The sequence below is a fragment of the Thunnus albacares genome, chromosome 17 (genome assembly GCF_914725855.1).
Source record: "Thunnus albacares chromosome 17, fThuAlb1.1, whole genome shotgun sequence".
Taxonomy (NCBI): Eukaryota; Metazoa; Chordata; class Actinopteri; order Scombriformes; family Scombridae; genus Thunnus; species Thunnus albacares.
In genome coordinates, this window is record NC_058122.1 from 10,363,244 (window position 1) to 10,381,635 (window position 18,392).

Below are 18,392 nucleotides of genomic sequence, written 5' to 3' on the forward strand. Positions count from 1 at the left end.
GAACCCTGTGTGAATGTCTTTTTCACAAATTAACATATTTTTCACTACAGCAAGTCTTCCTATCTATTTTTTCAAACTATCACCTCTGGTTTTTGCTGTGAATAGAATAGATAAAAATGGGGAGACAGAATATTTTTGACTCAGATCCACTGTTCCAAATTGTCTCAGGTAAAAGCAGGATGCAGGAAAAAAATAAATCTCCAAACCCTGCAGAATGTTCAGGCTCATTGTGTGTTTGACGACAACATTTGACATCACACTGCAACCCCTTTAAGTCTAGACGGTAATGGTCTAAATGGTCTATGGTCTAAATATCCAACTTAACTAATTATTTAAGTGATTATACATAAGTTAGCCAGTTCATAACATTTTGTTTTCATTATGTTCATTGTGATAAGAGAAAACAAATAAACATACATTTTCAAATGGATGCTTAAAATAGTTACAAATGCAAACTGTGAACTGAGTGTGACTGAAATTTTAATAATCTAAAAATGAATATATGACTATGACGACAATAGAAAGATAGAATCGGTACGATTTTTGTGAACGTAACTCTCTGAAAGATAAATAACCAATGTTCTCATCTGCGATTCTTTCATTTTTTTCATGCACACAGTACTCTGAATATTAGCTAATATCCTGGTTATGGTCAAATTTTAGATAAACTATTTATATTCATCTTCATATCTTGTTCACGAATACATCAGAATACCTAAATAAATAGAGGAGTTTGGATGTTACCATGGGAATGAAAGTCACAAAAGAAAGACAAATCTAACAGAATAGTAAACAAGATGAGGTGTCTGCCTCACTGTCTCAAATGATAAAATCTTAAAGCAGTGCCCATGCCCTGCCGTCAGACTTTCAGAAATAAAAACATGTGGTGAAAAAAGTGCTTGGAATATAATGTTTGCATACACCAGCAACCTCCACCATATACATGAAATTTCTCTTTAAACTTCCTGGAGATGGAGGAGCCAAGATACTTTATGGAGCTCCTTCTCTTTTTCTGTCACCATAGTTTTTGTCTGTCTCCATCTCTCAGTTTGAATCTTTAATGCTTTTCTTCTCTTTATGTCTCTCTCTCTTTCTCGCCGTCTGCTCTCCGTCTCCGTCCATCCCACCATGTCTCCCTGCACTTCTCTTTGCATTTCAGCCTTTGTCTGCACACTCTTGTTTCCATTGCTGTCAGACCTGCTCTCAAAATAACACATGACATAAATGCAAAATGTTGTGAAGGCAAGAAGGGGGAAACAAAACACAAAGAGGTAGGGGAAGAAAAAAAAAACAAAACATTAGGCGTTAGAGGAAAAACAGGGGAGGGTCAGACTGCCTTGAGCAGAGTTCACTCTAGTTATTTTCCTCCTTTGATTCGCCTTGTTTCAGTTTCCCCCCTCTTTATTATTTCAGAGCACTGAGTACTTTCGCTGCAGTTTGGAGAGACAGACTTATCGTTTTGCCCTGCAGGGGAGAAATGCAGATGGCAAGATGCTCCACTCCTCCCTCATCCCTCACTTCCCAACTCATTTTTTTTTCTCTCCTCTCCTCCATCCCTAATGAATCAAGAGAATTAATTAGAAAATATAAAATTAGATGACTGGAGGAATGGGGGAAGAGAAACGAGTGAGGAAGGGGTAGAGAGTGACATAAATAAGTTATTTTTTTTAGGGGGGGGGGGGGGGGGGGGGGGGGCTGTAATTACTCATTTGAACATGTGGACAGTCTGCCTATTGGCCAGAGGACTATTGGACTATATGGCTATGTTTGTGAGTCATGTTGGTGTTGATGTACAATATCCCTGCTGTGCTGGTTCCTCTCTTCTCCTCACATACACTGCAGGTCAACTGAATTGTGTGTGTATGTGCATATATGTTTATATAAGTTGTTCTACACACTGCATCATCTCTCTGTTCAGTCCCCTCACACTCTCTGTGATCACCTGTATTGTGTTTTATGTAATAATGGATAACTCAGGATTTACACATATATATTACAACACATTTTTCTGTGTCTGTTGTCGGACAACTAAACAAGCATAAAATGGTGATCTGATTGCAGCTCATGAGAGGATTTAAGCCTGGGGTATGCGCCAAAAAAACTTGTCTGTACAATGTGGTGTCCAGCCACGTTGCACGGAAGTTTACTGGCACCTTTAGAGGAAACAGAAAGTTGGGTTTGCTTCCACACAGCCTCTGACCTGGCTTATGTTTTCTGGTCACAATACTTCTTGCACACTATCAAGTCTTGGTCAGGTGCGTAGGATCCCACACAATGTCTATCACTTGTACTCACTTTATTAACAACGTTTTGGTCCTCAGACCTTCATCAGGCCAAATTAATGAAGACAAATTCTAGTGTTTTCTTAAAGCTCAGGTTTCTTTGTCCACACAGATTCATCCGTTTTGAGAACTGTTGTCAAAAAACTCTCTTCTGCTGTCTTCGGGTGTCAAAAATGCCGGCTTAGTGTCATAGTGTGGACATGCTCCTAGAGGAGAGGAGAGGAGGGGCACAGTTGATAGTGGACACACACAAACACACACATACACACACACAGACACAGACAATTCAGTTGACCTGTGGTGTATGTGAGGAGAAGAGAGGAAACAGCACAGCGGGGATGTCGTACATCAACACCAACATGACTCAGTCTCACCTCTTCCCCTTAAGACTCTTCTCCTCATCTTTCTTTTGTGTAACCTTTCCTCCCCTCCTTCTTTGAGAATCCTATTATCTCCTTTTTTAACACTCTTTATACCTCACTATCTTTCATCATTTTCCTTTTTTACTTTAAACCTACATGTCTGTCCTCCTCCTTCATTTTCCATCTTTTCTCTCACCTTCCCTCCCCTTCTTTTATGAGCATTTCCTTGTCCTTTTGTGTTATCACCTTTACTTTGAATCTGTAATCTCGCTTTCCTTTCTCCTCTCCTCTCCCTCTCTCTTTGTCTCTTTGCTGCTGTCAGTCTGCCATTGTCCGTCTAGCTCCCTGAGGGGATACAGTACAAGTGTTTCTGATTTGGAGCCAGGGTAAAGATGCATTAGACAGCGACTGCTGTGTGTCACACTAACATGCACACACACCCCCACAACACATTCATATACAGCCAAGCAAATGGACCCACACATCTACATGTGCAAAATCCGAACGCTCGCCTGTAAACAGGCGTGCACACACACTTACAGACACGCACAGATGCATTCAGCAGACAGGTGCCGTGAAAGTCTTGTGAAGTGTTTTCTCCTTGTTCACAGAAGGAGGGGAGGAGAAGAGGACAGCGAACTGCAAGGAGGAGGAGAAAATGGAGAAGAGAAGATGGTTCCACCACAAAGGACGGAGAAAAGCTGTTACACTCATACAATAAATAAATGAGTGTAATTGTGTGTGTATGTGTGTGGGGTAAAGAAATTACATTGTTCCCATGTCAAAGGCCATTAGAGGTTAAGTGTCTATTGATTTTCTCCTGATCGTGAGATGTCAGTGTGTACAACATGGCATTGTGTGGTCACTTTTATTGACCAGCAAAGACATCACATTAAAAGAGGAGTCATTATACTGAACTGAAAGGCAAATGGACTCATCCAACCTCAGGGGCTTTGAATGAAGTTACAGACTTCCCTCTCGCAACTATCTTTCATGCAGGATCACTGAGTACGGTGTGAAAATTATAGAGTTTAATCATCTCCATTGTGACAGAAACAGAACATTACAGAATTGATAAAGATTTAGTGTATTGTGCATGTGTATCTACTGACTTGGTTAATCAGAGTAAAGTTAATGCCAGAAAGCAAGACATTTTTTTTCAGATGGTTAAGACTTTCCATGTATCATTGAAATTCTTAATGTGAAACTCTAAAGTACATTGATTAAAATGTCTTTGAAAGAGGTATCTACAGAACAAAAAGCTGAATTGGTGGTAGAGCTGTGGAAAAAAAAAAGAAGAAAAAAGCATGGCCTTGAGGTAGAGAAACAGGATTTGCTTCAGTACTGCCTACTGCAGCACACTCTGCTCCTGAGAAGCCATTATGAGTTACAAGGGTTTACGTGTTGGCATGCACACAGGCTGTCGAAGCTGCTGGCCTTGATCCCACTTCACTAGGAAAAATGCACACACATATAGATCAGTGTAGCATAGGTGAAACAGCAGAGAATTTTTAGATGCTTTTTGCTGTTCGAGCAAACTTAATGCTTCACCCTGCAACCCTCAACCCTTGTTACCTCAAGCTTTACTCTAACCAAGCATGAAGCCAATCTTTACCCAAATGTAAAAATTAAAATCAGTTTTAAGTTATTTTTGAAGAAATAAGGACTTGAGTTGGTGATTTTGAATTACCATATTTCACAGAAGATGTACCAAAGTTTTATGGACTACTTAAGGTACATAAAACCGAGTACCCTCTCCAGTTTTGGCAGCATCACCTATCAGACAACTGAATTCCTCAGCAGTGTCTTGCAACCTAGAGTGGGATGCACTGAACAAGACATTAGGAACAGTAGGGAGTCAGTGGACAACAGGAAAAAGGTCGATGGGGACAGTCCTGTACTTATGTAACACACAAGCAAGTTCCATTTGCTGAAGGAGGCTGTGGGATATGGTTGAAAGCTTCAGAACAGCTAAGTGTATATTGTGTTTAGAATATTTACCACATGAATCTCAAGTAGTGCTGGGCGATATGGCCAAAAAAGTAAAATCTTGCTTTTCATCAAGCTTAGGAAGACTAAAACATGACGTTGAGGCGTCATATTTTTTCATATGCAAGACAGTTAAGCAAGAATAATAAATGAACTGCACCATCTGCGTGGCTGTCATAGTTATGCATCTTCAAAAAATACATTATCCCATACAGCTATGGAATGTCAGTACCCGATTCTTCAACAAAGAAGAGCATGGACAGCCACTTTAATATTCAGTTTTAATAGTCAGTCTGCTTATTAATTAATTTTTTTTCCTTCTTTTTGTGTTTCTTGACATCAGCTATGTCAGCTCCGTCAACTTTTGGACTAAAAGTAACCTTTTTGTGCATGTAAAAATTCAGTTTTCACAATATGGACATTTTACACATTGTGCACAGTGCACACATTATTTGCATTAATATACATGTTATTTGGATTAATCAAATGAATTTCATATATCACCCAGCACATGCATAGACATATGACCTACAATGGGTCCCTTTGCTTCTAACTCTTCTTCCAAGTTTGAGGGTCTTAGTCCTCATTTCCATGGAGATTTCTTGACTGTGTAATTCTGACAGGAAACAGACAATGGAAACGTATTTAACCTGCCGCATCAGAGCAGCCAAATGTCACACATGCACACACACACTACACATTTCTCCACCCTGTCTGTCATTCATGCACATTTGTTCAGGAAAACACAATTACTCATACATATAACCTGAGTACTAATTAATAAAGTATGTATATATACACAATCAGCCTATTGTACCTGCTACAGATTAGCAAATGTATACACACGTGCCCACAGGCATGCACACACAACCTTATCATACCTTTGCAAGAGGCCTTTGGAAATGCCAGCAAATAGCTCCTCAGAACAACAAGGTGTTGCATTTCTCTTTTCAAAATGCCACAAGTTAGAGACAGCTGGAGGAAGTCATAAGAAGGAGCAAAGGGTGAACCAAAAGAAAATGAAAGGAAATAGTGACAGAAAGAAGTAATAACATTAACACAAATTAACATACTTTGATTCAAAATTTAAGAGGGCTATTACAAGCTAATTTCACTAAACACGCTTTAAATTCAGGCAGAATAGCAGAATTGATAGCTTAATTAAATACTGGGGGAGGGAGGGGGTGAAAAAGGGGGAGCAAAGTGAGTCAATGAAAGGAGGATGGAACCGAAAGGATAGCACATGGAGAATAGGGTGGGTATATGCTTAGAGAGAGAAATAATGTCCATGCCTTCATTGCACTGTGAGTGTGTGCATTCACATTTCTCAGTGAAACAAAAACTATTCTCTTTAGGGATCTAAACTGACAAAACATTTTAGAATGAAGGATGAAGTCGTTTAATTTGGAGGACTTGTTGATTTACTCGCATCCTTTTAAGTCTTTTTTTTCTTCCAACTTATACACCTAACGTTAACACATGAATCAACTGCACAGCAATACTGTGTGCCCGAATGCATTCAATGTAGACAATGATGACTGCAGCTGCTGCTGATGTGCTACTTTTGTCATTCAACTGGTGTGGAGAAGGTGTAAAAATTACTTTTATGTAATAAAAATTTGTATTGGCGTAATAGCTTTTGTAACCATGGTTTTCAAATTGAACAAATTCTACCGAAAAATCAAATATTCATCAGCTGTGCAGTGATCTTTAACAGGCTTGCATCACCGACCATGTCCAGTCAACAGTGAAAATAGTCCCACACAGTTTACAGTTCAAGTTGCATCTAATTACATTTACATTTCAGCAGTACCCTCCACAAAGCTGCCAGACTCAGCAGCACATCAAAATTACTTACCTGAGCTTTAGAGTGGCTACAAGTTCTTAGTTTCTTGCTTTTGACATAATGCTTGTCATCCACAGTCATTCTGCTAATGTGTTAACATGGATCAACCCCCACATATATGATACAAAGCTTTCCAAAGGAAGAAAAGAGACCTACTGTACACACGGCCCTGCAAAGCAAACATCTTACACACATACACAAGCACACACACCTTTAACAATTCTGAAATTGCTTGAGAAACAGCAAGAGACAGTCATAAACCCTCTCCATATTGCTGCTCCGAATGTAGACAAAGCACATATGCTGCCTCTCTCTTCTAAATTGTCTTTTTATGGAACTAATACCTGACTGAGATAGAGGAGTTTACTGCCCTAATATGAACGAGAAGATCCTTTTACCTCAAAAAAGGTTGTGATATGTTACCTGCACTTTCCTCTACCTTATGAGCAAATTGAATTGCTATATGAACAACTTACAAACTTCAGAGTATAAGTCATGGCTGTATTACTGTAACCCAATAGATGGCCCTGGGTCCAAATTTTGCTGTGGTCCCCCTGCTGACTCCCTGCTGACTCCCTGTGCCTCTGTGAGACAGGAATACAGGTAAAATGCAGGACCCAGGACCCACCTTGAGGCTTGTATGATAGTGCTGTATCAGCATTGAACCTATCATCAACTGCACCCAAAGTGCCTTCTAACAATCAAAGAGTATTAAAAGATCAGGAGCTGCCCTGTTTGATTCTTCTTTCTGTCTCTCCAATCATCAATCCATGCACACTCTTTTAATCTTTCACCCAGACTCTCTTTTTCCATCTTTCCCCTTCAACTATCTCTATCTACACCTAGATCTCTTTCACCTTCTCCCAATCACTCTATATATCTCTATTCTTCTCCCTGTTTTAGCTTTTTGCTCTTTCTTCTGTTTTTTACTGTGATCTTTCTTTTTTGAGGATCAGTTTTCAACCTCTCTGATAGCTGTATATGTGACTGTGGTACAGGACAGTTTCGTATTGTTGAGCTGCTATTTGGAGAACATTTCATGGATGGAAACACATAGCTGAGATAGACAGAGACTCTATTGCTGCTGATTTAGGACTTAGTAAAGAGAATGAATTGCTGCTATTTATCCTTGCTCAAAGATGTAGCCTGACTGGGCACTATGCCGACACGTACCGCCCATATAGGTACCAGCACGCACACACACACACCCACACACACACACACCACACACTATGGATAGATTTAGAGGGCAGTAAAACAGCCAACTCTGCTCTGCAATCTGGTAAATGACCTGGCCATCAAAGCTCCACCACAGCTGAGAGCAGAGGTACAGATCAAGGATGGGAAAGAGGGAGAGAGAGAGAGAGAGAGAGAGAGACAGAGACAGAGACAGAGACAGAGACAGAGAGCAAAAGAAATATTGGAAAAAGCAACAACTGTAACTTACAAATGTTACCTTCATGGATTCATGTAAATGGAGGGTTGGGTGAACAAGAAATGCACTTTGTGATTCCATTTTGCTTCAATTTATCAATACTGAAGGCAAAGGTTGGACTCTGTCTACAATGTGGTTTACTGCTGCTCTAGTATGTGTAACCTTTACACAGCAAAATCTAACTCAACTTGCACCCAGTGTTCACCTGTCATAAATATGGCTGCGCCTCAAGTTTCCAGCAGATCATTGCTTACTAAGCAGCATTGTGATAGTGGGAAACATGGCATCAGAACTAAATGAAAGTGTCAGACATCAAATTGTTATTCTAAGCAAAGAGGGGCTTTCTCAGCATCAACTCATGACTAGACTAAAGGTTTCTAAGTGGTCTCAGAGGACAAGTGGCAGATTCTAAACCACTTCTCAGGGGGGGAAACAAGACATACGCTTGGGGTGGGCTAAGAAATACCAGCATTTCATAGAGGATGACTGGAAAAAGTCTTATTTACTGACTTTACCGAATTGATTACACCCTGACGAAGGAGAAGTACCACTAAATTCTTCAGAGACATGCTCTACCCTCTGGTTTGCATCTTTGTGGAGAAGGATTCATACTGCAGCAGGATAATGATCCCAAACACACCTCAAAGCTTTGCAAAAAATACTAGAGGATCACAGAAGACCAAGAAGTCCTGACAGTCATGGACTTTCCTCCACAGTCACCTGACCTCAACCTCATTGGACATTTATGGTTTCAGTTGAAGACTGAGAAAACAAAGCATTCTGTGACATCACAAGAAGCTCTTTGGAACATTGTCATGCTGGGATAACATGGGTCATCAGGTTTTGCACAAACGTGTGGAGTCCATGCCAGTTCGAGTGCATGCTGTCTTTAAAGCAAAAGGGGGACATACCAAATACTAAGATATTCTGAAATTCATTTACATTTTCCAAAGATTCAACTTTTCACTCAATTTGTTAAGCTGATATGATCCTTTAAACTGAAAAAAAATAGTATTACATTTAAAACAAAAGCAAAATAGAAGTATCTTGACTAGCCGTTTCAGACTTTTGGACCTCACTGTATATCTTTTATTTTTCTCTTAACTTAAATGATATGACAGGAATCGGAATCATGATCCAATATGAACCAGAATAGGAAATCTAAATATATGATTAATAGTCTTAGGTTGTTCTTAAAATCCACTGCTCTGTGGAAAGTGACATATAGTGAAAATTCACACCAGGAGCTGGATGTCAGCAGCACATAAGCACTACAGAAATGTCAATCTACACCAAGACTGGCTTTTTTTTTGCTTTTTGCTTTTTTTTTTTTCCTTACAGATGTCACTGTCATAAGAGCCAAAGCCTGCCAAAGAAATACCACCAAAACTATTGGTCTGTTCACCAAAAAACACTCAGATGTACTGCTTTAAAATGCATATGTATACTGAAAATACTTGCTGCTCATTGACGGCACAAGTGTATTTAAAATAACTTCACTGTTCATATTTCATTATTGTGAATGATTGTGTTTCGTTACTACGTAAGAATACTTCACCATGCTGATTGTTTCACTAATATACAGTACATAAGAGCACTTACACTTGTGCGTGTGAATTCAGACACCTCTATCAAACACTCTAATCTTGTTCATGCAAAAGACTGGCCACAACACTTCCAAAAGAAATCTCGTTCTCCACATTTTCTCATTTTATACACATTTTCATCCCATCAGGTACTTTTTGTTCTGCTTGCCAACACAACATGTGTTAGTGGAGCACTTGAAGTAAAAGTTCTATGAAGCACCTTATTCTGTTTAGACACGATGAAGTGAAGCGGTAGTGCGTGTGTTGGCGCAGTTGAAAGAGGCGCTGAGATGATTCATTCTTCTTAAAAGCGTAGTGTGTCAAAGTGAGAGCAACAGTGTGGAATACTGACCTTTAACATTTAAAGTTTCTTATGTGCTCATTGTGAAAACCACCAAAGAACTGAGTCATCCAACATTTCTGCATGCGTGTGTAGGGGATTGTATCTGTTTTATGGGTTTTCATGTGTGCTGATGTTTATGTACTTTTCTGTGTATGTTGTATGTTGTATGCTGTGAGTGTGTGTGTGCATGTGTGTGCAGTGTGGTGTGCATGCACTGAGATCTGTCACATCACCTCCATACCATATGAGATTGCACATCATGACTCTGCCAGTTCCCCACAGCTTAATGTGTCGTCGGCAATTAAATCACAATCACAGATGAGCACACACACAGACACGGACATGGGCACACACACACAATACAATGTGTCACAGGACTGTCATAATATCCTGCTTAGATGTGCATCTCCTGCACTGATGTGCCACTGAGTAAAGCTCTATATTTAGATCCTGATGATTCTTTTCCATAAACTCCATACTGTATGGAGAATACTGGTGATGTACAAAAGTTGGAATAAATTGGGTAATCCCAACAACATTAGCAGGTTACTGAAGTTCCCACAATAGCAAGTTTTTTTTTTTTTGTTGTTGTTGTTTTTTTATTTACTTTTCTTGGATACAATTGTACAGTGGTAGCCACTGGATCATCAATGTATTCTTTCCAGACACTTTATTTCTGGTCTTTTAGATTGACAGAAAATTTAGAAAAATTAATTTTCTATAATTACATCAAGAGGGGGACTATCAGAAAAAAGATGTTTATTATTTAAGACTTCTACTTCCAGTATTTATGGAAGTGTGTACGTTTGCAAGCATGCGTGTGTAAAAAGAAAATGGAAGAATGGAAATAGAAAGTGGAAGTATTTTAATGTCTGTGTAAGTAGGTGTCAGACTAGATATGAGTAATGACATATTTTATTCCAACATCAACATGTGTGTCAGTTTTTAAATCTGAACAAAAACTGTGTCTGCTCACATCTGCTACATTTTGTAATATAACATTATGATTCTCCTCACTGTCTATGCTTCTGAGTTACTATGATGTTTGTTGGCAGCCACTCTAGGTAAAATTACATTAAGCAGCTGAGTTTTGGACATATAATGCAGTGTTTCCTGCTGCTCCATCAAAGATGATGTGATTTTCTCCTCTAATCTGAAGTTACTTGCAATTGCAAATACAAACCCCCAGCACTTAACCCTTTTAATATGCAATGTAGGGGTTGTGAGCTTGGTTCAGAGCCATTAGCAGATTTATCTTAAATATGGTCTTTGTTTGCGAATACAATTTGGTAGAAAGGTATTCCATGTACAATTTGATCATGTCCAAGAGCATATGAGCCATAATAGTGTTTGATGACATTCCTGTGTCAGGAAAACTTTGATTTCAGATGTGGTCTAGTAAATATATCAGACTCAAATTTAGGCACACATTTCTTCTGTTGTCATATAACCGCTGTTCAGGATCCCAGGAAATGATATGACAAAATCTAAAATGTTAAAACTTGTTAAAATGCAAGTTTTTAAGAAAATAAATTTGCAATAGGAACCTTATATGCAGCGCATGCAGGTACACATAAGGACTGTGACAAAGTCTCTGAGCAGCAGATTTCCCTGTCATGAATGCGGTTAAGGTGGCTGTATATGTTTGAATTTTTTTAAATGGAGTATTACAGCATTCTATGCTGCAATGAATATTCCTAACTTAACAGTTTGGAAGCTGCACAGTGAAGTCCCTTTTGGAAATATACAGAACAAAAAAGAAAGTCTAAACAATATATAAATGCAACACCTTATTAGATGCATACATGTACAGATGTATCATTCCACAGCCAGTTTCTACCTATAAATGACAACAAAAGCAGATTAGAAGCTACTCTCATCTCTAAAACCAACACATACTTTCCACTTCTTTGTTTTTTTCCTTTTTTGGTGATGTTACCCCACTGTCAAGGCTGTATAACTCTGCATTAAGCTTTTCTCTTTACTCTCCCTTAATGCTTACTCTAACACTGGCTCCAATCAGTCTGCTGTGCGGTGTTAAAGTCCTTTCAATCTGTGCAAGAGAAGAGGAAAGATAATTGGAAACAATCAAGGAGAAAGTAAGCACTGAAGCGAACACGTTTAGGAGATATCAGTGTGAGGAAATGTTGGCTTTTATCACTGTGAGACAAAACAGGGATAACAAACATTATGATGCACGCACGCGCCTTCACAAACCCTCACAAACACACACACATACCAATAGAGGTAATGATTATGAAGCTTATCAGTTTACTCTTTTTTCAGAGAAAGCAATGACAAAGCTAATAATTAAGCCATTAGAAATTGAACTGTCAGGTTCAAACACATTTTATCTCTTCCTCTTTCTCTGTCTCTCTCACACATGCACACACACAAACACCTACACATACAGTATTTGTTTATAGTTCCTTTTACTACAAAATCTGTTACAATGGGCTTGTATTATTCTGCTACAATTTTCAGTTGCGACTAAAGTAATAATTCTCCTGCTGTCTTATCGTTGTTTCGCTCACTGTTTCTGCTCAGTTGAAATGTTAATGTATGCAATACTCCGTATTTTGGCAGCAGCTTCAGGTCTTCTGTTGTGCTGAGTTTCTCAGATTACATGTCAATCAAATAGTGTGAGTGGAGCAGTGACACACACACCAATTCCTGTGCACAAAATGTCATTACTTGATTTTATTTCTTTTGCTAGTAAATGGCAATGAAATGTATATTTAAAAATTATCATATCAAGCACTTGTAGGGCACAGCCTCCACTTAGAGATAAAATTTTAAGTTTAAATTTATAGTCATTCATCAGTATATAGGTGTACAGTTGAACAATTTGTTTCTCCTCTCTGGGGCCAAGTTGCAAAAGTGAAAAAAAAAAACAAGCAATAAGAAAGAATCAGCTGTGTGTGCATTGTCATTCTGCTCCCATGCTGGCCTTCTGTGTGCATTTCTAAGGGTGTATAAAACTGTTCCCCAGGAATCATCTGCCGCAGTTGAGTTCAGGCATTAAAGCATAAGAATGCTGTTACTCTTTAACTTTCTTAATACCAACAAATCCCATGAAAAGACCAAAAACCAACAATGAGTTAGTCTGTCTCTTAATTCTTTGACTTCACTGCACTGTCTATGAGCCTCAAGCCCACTCATTCCTACTGAAAACATAAATCTATATAAATGGGTTTAAAAATATACAGTTTAATTGTAAAGAGGTACTCCACAATTAAACAGGCTTTGAGCTGTAAACTAAATTATATGACTGCACTGTAATGAAACACATCAAAGCAGGTGTTAATATTGACATTGACACCAAATTTATAAAAAATCAGTATTTCATGGGTTGAAAATGGCTCAACCTGTCATCTGCTGTTTAAAATCAGCCCTGGAGTAGAGTCGATCTATTGCGAGTTCTCTACCTCATGAAATTTATATAAATGGTAGAATGTTAATGACCACCTCCCCCAGCCCCCACCTTTGAGTGTGAGTTTGTGAAATCACTTGCATTTATTTTCAAATACTGTATATGCTGATCCAGACATTTTTAGCTAACAGGAAGAAATGCAAAGAGGATTTCTCTTGTTTTTGTGACTGCCAACAGTGTTTCCTCCCATGGACAGTCACAGACAGAGAGATTTCCTCTAGCAGGTCAGCGCCACTGTCAGCTGTTGAAGCTAAAACTGTCTTCATGTGAAAATAGACCAAGTTAAACACAGACAGGTTTATATGGAAATTGACTTTTAGCATGTTTAAATGTTGTTGCACTGCTTGTCTTCCTCTCACTGTTAGTCTTCCTCTCTCACCCACTTTTTAGCATTTTTCAAAATTATGCAGTGGGTAGAGTTCGGCTCATACCTGGGGATGAAGTTACACTTAAAGTGATTTCCTAAAACAGCTGGTCACTGTAGTTTTCAGCAAATGCTACTCACACAGGAGGAAATAGTGCTTTTGTTGAGAACTATTTTCAACCGCTGACTAATCAACATTTGTACACTAGTGAGCTTTTACAGCACCAGGACGGTGTATGTGGGAGTGACTCAAAATAAACAAAAGGGCCTTTGTTCATCATAATGAATTAACATGTCTCCCAGTGCAACAGTGTGGCTCACTGATGTGTTTTAATAGAATCTGACGGCAATGAAGCTCTATGGCTCAAAGGAATACAATATATCAGGCTTTTGATACATGGGAAATACGTGTGAGAAGGATAAATTGTTGGTTTTAGTCTTTCCGTGGATTTTTTGACAATTACAGAAGCATAGATTATTGCCAGTCTTATCCTTTAAAGCTTGACCAGCAATACAGATACACTGGTGTGTAAAGTGACAACCCTGTCTGACATCAAAATGTATCATAGCTACATTAGATCAGGCTAAGGCAGAGATTTTAGGCCTGTGCTGACATCTGGCCACTGCTCTGTGACTCTCCCTCTACTTCTTTACAGTACATCTCTCCACATTCCCCATATCTACTCTAGCTGTCCCTTGTGTCATCCAGTAATTGCACTGATTATTGCTGCAGTTACAAGTAAAGGATCTTAGTGTCTGTATATCATTTAGTGAGGTCTCCTCTCTGTACTACTCTGCCTCCCCACAGAGGACTTACTGCCTGTGTGTCTGCTGCTGGCGTTGGCTTGATTGAAATTGTAGCACATACACATGTGAACATACATGCACACGTAAAAAACTGCACATTTACTAACAAAAATAGGCGAACAGAAACACAACTGCATTCACCAGTGGGCACACACACACACACGCTAAGACATTTTAGACAAAGGTCATCTTTTTTTTTGTTTTAAACATATCTGACCTTTGAGAGGTTGAGACAGCTTTTCTGAGCTTTACATTGAATTAGTTTTAACAGGATAAAATATGGATGATATGCTTGCTATTGTGGCAGCAGAGGATGACTCAGATAGTGTGTGAGTGCATGTGTGTGTCCTTGCCAAGGTCTCCGCAGGCTTGACATAGAAAGGGAACTAAGACAGCACTGAAAGGGAACAAGAGAAACAACAAGCAAGTAAGTGAAAAGAAATGAGGATGTCATGAAGGAGGAAAGTGTGTGACAAGCTTTGTGATGTGTCTGTTCGTTTTGCTGAGGTCAGTCTGGTCTGGCCAATTAGGCTGCAGAAGTTGTCTGAGAGGGCCGACCTACTAAATGTCACATGTAAGAACTAACAAATGAGAAACACACACATGCTAATAAACATACAGTATATAGGAATGGGCCTGTACTAGCTACCTGATCGTTCATTGCACCCTCTTACTTCGAGGCCCTAAAATGAGCGTGAGGTGTGTGTCAAGAGGGTACATGTTATGTAGCTGATCGACCATGAACAGATCTGCATGTTCTTAGTTTTCAGCCATGTGGACATGAATAAAACATTAAAATAGATGTGAATATATATATATATGTGTATAAGCAGAAATTACGTTTATTTAACTTTCAAAACTGTGCCCCACAACATCTTTGCACACTAAACTGTTAATTATTTCAGCTACATATTAACCACAAAATACCTGTATCTCTAGAATTACATTAAAGTTTATCAGATCTATCTATTAGATAAACAGAAAGTGAAATATAAAGTGTAAAAAGAAGAGGAATATGCTACCATCTCAATTTCCAGCTCTGTCTACTTGCGAGATCGATTCTGTCTCAGAGGAACAGTGACAAGTAGATGAAATTCTCTATCTCTCTATCTCTTTCCCTCTCTCATGCAGACTTATGACAAACATTCCACATCTGAGCGAAGGGATTTGGTATTTGTATATCTACAGTATGTATCCCCCCACCTGTGACAAACAGAGGGACAGAGAGAGAACTGATAGAAAAAAGCTGTGAAAACACACACAGACACAGAACAATATATAGCAAACAACAATATTTATCTTGCAAGTGTGAACAAGTGTCTACTGAACTGTTCCTATGTACCTAATGAAACAATATAAACATTAACTGTGTATTTCATATAATTGATGTACTGCAATCAGTAGATTAAAAGTTTAAAATATTCAAACTATAATGGAGGTAAATGAAATATTGTGAGTGTATAGTATGTGCTATAAAAGATCTATTTTCTGTGTGCGTGTTAGTTTTCCTGTGTTTCTATACTTGGACAAGTTTCCTGACAAGGTTAGAAATATGCTGAAAATGTTCAAAAGTCACAACATTTTGTCTAATTATACAATGATAATTCACAGGAATGTTATTTTTCTTGGCTTTGGCAACACTTTAGGTGATGAGAGGTTATTACTTTGCTGTCTTGCACTCAATACAGGTACTGGCCCAAACCACTGTAATAAAACATGACTAAGCTCTGTGAGGCTATAAGAAACACAAATTGTAAAATAGATCAATGTTGAGGACCAAAGTTTGCTTTTGATCTATGGTCATTGTGGTAAATGTATTTATTTATTTATTTTCAGAAGATATTAGGGCTACAAAAGCTCTGGCACATTGTAATGCATAATGTTTTACACTTAGTACTGTACTGTAAGTGTTACATACTGCATATCGACAGGGTAAGGTGACACAAAAAGTAATGGTTTTGGTTTTCTAATGTGGCTTTGTAATGGTTTTTAGACATGAAAGACAGTGGTTGTCATGCTAACGTGCTTAAAATTAAAAGTTAGCATGAAGATGTTTATTTTTCATGTAATGTCACCATGGTTGTTCAGCATGTGAGCATGCTATCAATTGCCTACATGCAACTCAGCACTAAACACAAAGTACAGCTGAGGCTGACAGGACTGTCAGTCTTTCTTTTTTAAACAAAAGAATTAGACAAATTGAAATGTTGTCCTGATGCTGGTGCTAGGTTAAAGGTAAGAGTATCACCAAAGTCATTACAAGTCATCAGGTGGGCATCTTTAATGTCTGTGCCAAGTTTCATCACGATCCACCCAACAATTGTTGATACATGTTATATATACACATAGATTCAGTCTGGACTAAAGTGGTGGACCAACCAACTGATATTGCAACCCCAAGAGCCACGCTGCAAGCGTTAAAACATAATAGAGACACATGTTTCTTGAACATTTCACATGAATAATAATTTCACATATGATAACATGAATTTCAAATGTGCTATTTGAGTGCCTACTGTAATTTGAATTTCCCAGTAAAACATAGAAGCCTCATCCTAATAAGTGTAAAGCTCTTCTTCCCCTATGGCAGAAAGGCTTTTCTGGTCCATCAACTCTTCATGCACTGTGATTGTAAATTAGTAAAATTCAGACTGATCAATGATGCTTTGAAGAACCACTACTGATTTACAGTAAGAAAGAGTTACGATTACCATTAGTGGGAATGATTATACATGTAGTGTACAAGAGTGCTCAAAAACACAGTAATACAAATGAGTGTTGGAGTGTGTTTGAGTTTGTATGCATTAACTTGTATTAAAACAATTAGGAATCCCCAATCAGGGCAATTGATCATCCCTGATCATCCTGTGTCACTTTCTGCTCCCTCTAGCTTGAGGATACAAAAACAACAAAAAACAGTGTTTGCGGTGACAGGTCACTCAGTGGAAGTATATAATCTAGAACATTTTATTAACATTAGCATGTGCATCATATTTTGCTCGATGCTTCGTGAGACTAATGCTCAAGGCAAAGTTACAGTAATAATAGATCTTTGATCATATTCTTTTATGGGCTGCAGGTTGCTGTACTTGTGGTTTGTTTTATCTAACTACTGGTTCATCTTGCAGTTACCATCACCTGTTTCTCTGTGGTACATGATGTATGCAAAGCTTCCTCCTCTTTTTCAGAGTTTTTCATACTTTTCTTGTCCAGTTTGAAAAAGACTCACTGTTTCTTTAATACTAACATAAACAAAGAGAAATTCACTGACACATGCAGAGTAAATGCATGCAAACAAGAGGACTTCTTATTTCTACTAGTTAGCAAGTTAGGAAACATAAGCATGTGAATACACACACACACATACACACACAAACACAGACACACGCTTTATGCCATTCTCTGAAAGATCCCTTGCCTAATCTAAGCAGCCTTATCATGCCATCACAGCCTTTGATATGGTAAGCAGGCCACCACTACAAAAGCCCAGCTCTGTCAGATGAAACACACACCACCATTACTGTTAAAACACAGGAGAAAGCCAAGCAAGGAAGAACCGGCAGGATGGGGAAGAGGGAAAAAAGATGGAAAGGAGTATGTTATGGAGGAAACAGGAGGAAGAGCAGGAGGCAGAGAGGCCTGGAGGGAGGGAGGAAGGGAGGGGAATGGCTAAAAAAGGGAAAGAGAGGGAGGAGGAGTGGGAAAAGTTTCAGTTGTTTTGCTTACACAAATTTTGGAATTTGGCTAATTGTGTCAAAACTCTACACATGCCAAATAAGACACAACACTTGGAGATAAACATCTCACTTCAATGTCAAAATGAAACTCTGTAATCAAAACCTAACTATCATTTTACAAATTGACATATTTGCAACTAATTGATACACACATGAACCATCTGAATTACTCTTTCAAAGCAGCAACAACACACTTATGCACTTTGTA